This window comes from Apus apus, chromosome W, assembly GCF_020740795.1.
Source record: "Apus apus isolate bApuApu2 chromosome W, bApuApu2.pri.cur, whole genome shotgun sequence".
Lineage (NCBI taxonomy): Eukaryota > Metazoa > Chordata > Aves > Apodiformes > Apodidae > Apus > Apus apus.
The window spans coordinates 1200172-1204833 of NC_067311.1; the positions used below are offsets into that span (position 1 = coordinate 1200172).

The 4662-nt window shown below is 37.7% G+C and overlaps 1 pseudogene; it reads right to left on the minus strand.

Annotated features, from left to right (window-relative positions):
* Positions 1 to 513: 513 nt before the first annotated feature.
* On the minus strand, positions 514 to 4029 carry LOC127395141 (HAUS augmin-like complex subunit 6; annotated as a pseudogene).
* Between the last annotated feature and the right edge of the window lie 633 nt (positions 4030 to 4662).

A 4662-nucleotide genomic window follows, 5' to 3' on the forward strand; every position in this document is an offset into this window, starting at 1 on the left:
GGAGATTCTTCTTAAAACATATTTGCAACTGTTTTTGAAGAAAGAAAGAGAAAGGTATACCAGAACAGAAAAACTTGACTTCACAATGCTTCAAAACTCTGTAAACACATCAGGTTAGGGACCAGTATTTTTACAATAAGAACTTTATCTGCAGGAACCTCAACTTTTACATTCCCATCCCGCCACAAGCTGTATTATCAGTTACTTACATACCAATGGCATACATGTCTAGAAAATATTTTAAAATAAGGAGGCACTAACACTACAAGTCATAAATTATTACAACTTCCGTGGAAGTTGCTGAAAAACAATTCAGTCTCTAATGAAAAGGTAATATAGAATGTGGCAATATCAACCACAAGCCTCCATAAGAGCGAAGAATCCAATGAACATAGAGCACCAAGTAAAATTTGGGAGGGTTCTTTCTTCTGAGGGGCAGGGCATGAAGACGATGTTACATGCTCAAGTGAACCATATCTGTGCTACTATTGTTATGCTTCTGCTTTACAAATTCTATCCTGATGATGGCTCCTTTGTGTCCGGCTTCTTATTCAACTGCTCTTCATCTGGAAGAAAAACGATATTAATTAGCACTCTACAATATTCAAGTAATAGACGAAATACTGTTCCAAAAGCATTTGGTGTATATTAAAAAAAGCATATATGAAATGGTACTTCTGATTTTGATAACTGCTCCAAGTTAGGTAAAATCATCTATCAGTTCAGACACAATTTCAAGCAAAAGCTAAATTGCAGCAAGACTTTGCACAAAGGATAAGTCTCACTACTCTTTGAGATTAGTTATGCTAAATTCCTAGTACTCCATTACATACCACCTGTTTTGGTGAAAGTCCCTCTGTATAACGATTACTGGCTCATTTTTACTAATGCATTTCAAAAACTGACCTCACATGTAACTAAATACTGTACTACTGGTTTAACAAAGTTGACACTACTGTTGGAAATGGGGTGAGGGGACAGGCAGGCTGGAATGCAGGATATTTATTAACATATTTTTTATTATGAAAGTATTACAGACTGAACACCTGACTGACCTCACAGAAGTTCCAACTACCCACAAGACATTTCTAAATAACCACATTTGTCCTGAGTAAACACTATTTCAAACTAACTTGGTGAATTCTCAAAATTTAACTTCAGATTACTGTATTGCTATTAAACCTTAAGTCTTTTCTAATAGCTGCATATTACCTCAGAAAGTCAGATGAGCACCTTCCTCCTACTTACAAGATGTTGACACAACTACAGGAAGCACATTTCCATGGCTTTTGTATCTGATCTTCCAGAAGGAATAAAGATACAAATAACCCATTCCCCTACAGCATGGTTCAGCTACTCAGGCTAGGTTATTTACGATAGTATACCCAGCGGCAGAATGAATCTGAAGTTGCTGAAGTACATGGACACTTACCCTTCAATGTAGGTATTGAGTCTAATGGAACTTTGTGTATCATTGATGCCATTTCCCCCAGATGTTGACAGGATACCAACAAAGATGACAGGGAATATTTTATTTCATTAAGAGCCACTGGTGATGGCATCTTAGTAAATTCTTCATCCAAGCAGAAGAGTTTTAGAGGACTGTTGTGGACTGTTTAGAGGACTCCTGGACGAGCCCCCTGGCATCGGCTTGCGACAACTGTACAAGTTCATCTTCTTTCTGGTGTATGACTTAGAACTGATCTACAGGTTACAGATTCACCTACCTCCATTATGTGTTTGATGCAGCTTATCTTCACTTCTAGATGCAGTCCTTTCAAGTGCTTTATGTGTTGAATGGGGACTGTAGATCTAGCTTTGATTTTTCAGCATCTCCCTTATTTTTTGAACCACCTGTCACACAGTGTCTGTTACATACACACTGTCTGTTACACAAAAGCTACCTTCTGAGCTTGCAGATATGTTGGAATCTGTGTTAAGTTCTTCTGGAAGTGTCTCATTCCATATCCCAAAGTGGTTAGCTTCACAACTGACAATTTAACAATGAAGGTACATCCCTGTGCAGCATCCCATCCACTAAGGAAACTTCAAAGTGGTCTGAGGGCAGAACACCTGTTCCCCTATCGTCTTCTGAACAAATATTTGGAGTATTCATGCTCTTCAGTTCTTTGGTATGTTCTACACAACTTTTGTTCAAAATACTACTTTTCAGTTCCTGTGCTTCAGTTCTCTCACTCTCCAGCATTCCAGATATTTCTGAAACTGGAGATTCAATTATGTGATTTAGCCTCATCTGCTCTTGAGGTCTAAATTCTGTAGAACTTAATTGGGACTTCCTTTCTGACAAGGGAAGATCAAAGTCAGGTAGAGGTGATGCAGGGATAGAGCACACAAGTCTCGAGTCTGCTGCCTTCTGCACTGTAGGTCTGGCATCCATTGGAGCTGCTTCTATCGTTACTTCAGTTTGGGACAGCTCTGTGATGAGTCCTCAGACTGAATAGCTTTTCTCCATGAGTTTCTAATTTCAGTAACTAAATGGAACAAAACAAGGTAAAATGTCAGTGCTTTCAATCATTCTGTTTTTCTTCTGCCCCTTCAGTAACATAAGCAACCCAAGAAGGAAGCTTTATATGGCTGCTTTATGTTGTTTACACTTAGTTTTCTTCCTCAACATAAAGGAGATTCTACACAGGAAAAAAAACAACCACAAACTGTTAACTTCACAGTAGTCATATCTTACTGGCCTACTATGCTGCATCACAGAGCAAGCCATTAGGATAAGTTGCACCTTCACTGAAATAATTATCTTTTTCTTCTTGTATGATGTGTACAGTATCAGTGAACTAATATTTCTAATCAACGAGTACTAGAAAAATAGAGCTTTAGACTTATGTAGATTTTCTGGAGTTTGGGGAATTTGTTTCCTTGTTAAAAATGGGTTAAAAGCCAGTGAGCTAGTGAGATGATCTAACGCCATTCCTTTGTCTTCAGAACTCTCAGGTGAGTCAGACATCACTGTTTTTGTAACCTGTAGGATGTTAGAGAAGGGCAAATAATGTGAAAGTAAAATAATAACCTCTTTCTTTCTGTCAGTTATGGCTCAAAATAAATCCCACTTTCCAAATTATCTGAAGAGTCTGCAATCTCGACTCTTCTGCCATTTACTACTTAGGCTCACAATGACAACAGTGCCCTATAAATACAAAATTAAGATAGGGGACTGAAATCAGAATTAAATTCTGAGTTCCTTCCTCATCTATGAAGCAATTGCTAAAATAATAAAGTATGTTCAGAATATATTTAAGACACTAGGCAAGAACTGCATATGCATGCCAACTAGAGCTATATTTACATAACCAGAACATTCCAGCAGATTAAAAATAACAGTGCCATTTTACCTGAAGATGAAATTTACTTTCCAAATCACATGGTGGCACAATTTACAGTAACTATTGGAATTCTTCAGTTAAATCTTAAATAAAACACCTAAAAGAGGAAATACTTTAATTCCTGCTTAAAATTCCCAAGCCCCTATTAAATATTTAACCTGCATAAGTTCAGAAACAAAAAGGACTGTTGAATTCTTAATATATGCAGTGGTTCATAGATTCAATTATGAAAGGAGATAAAAACCATACTAGGATTCTGCCAAAAGTATTATTCACTTAACTATGATTTCCAAGTATGATAATTGCACAAGCTCCATGCTTTCAGGGTGTACTTAAAAGGGCAGTCATCCTCAAAACTTAGTGACACTGATTACTATTGGACAGTAAAAAGTAACTTTTGATGTATGCAGATTACAAGAGGCATCTTATGATAGAAATTGTAATTTGTTCTCTGAAAGAAATGACCATTTATTTAAAAATAAACAAAAAAAAAAAATCCCAAACTTTTCCCAAGCTCTTCTGCCAAATCTTCTTTGCTTTTCCTAAGACGGTCTTCTTTTTTGACAGCAGACTCTGTCTGGATTACATGATCACCTGCATTGTCCCACGTTTCTGAACTGGCAGACTCATCCCTTCCATTTTCTAAGAGCTTTAGAGGCACAGACTTTTTCCCCCCCATCACCAGTTTTAGTATGCAAGTTCTAGAGGAATACACAGGAATTATTAGAACTCATTTCAGAAAATTAGCATGAAGAAACTGCTGTAAAAATTCTGTTTAGTCAATGAAAATACTTCAGTCTTAAAGTCTAACTAAACAGAAATTATTTTTACAAATGTATTTAAAGCAGGACACAGTAGTGGCTAGGACAGGGTGTTGCATAGAACACAAGTAATCTGCAACTACTTGGAACACAATACAGTGAACAACTGTACATTGGAAAACTGTACATCTGTCACCATTTGATTCAGGTTCAACAATAATGCTCTCGATCCCCTCCCCCTCCCACCCAGGTAGGGAAGGAGAGAGAGAAAAAGTGAGAGACTTGGCTGGATTGAAAACTAAACTACACAGCTTTAATTAAACACTAATGATATAAGAAAATATATGCAATTATATAAAAATATGTTCAGATATGTGCAAAAGCCTCTTGCCTCCCCCCATCCCCAGCAACTCCCACAGCACTCCCCTGAGCTGTGAACAGTCCCGGAGAATTCCGGACTGCTGCTGGAGAAAGCACAGAGTGATGAGGGTCAGGAGAGCTCAAGTCTAAGGGTCGATGGTGATGGATGGATGGAGTCCTCCCCAGACGCC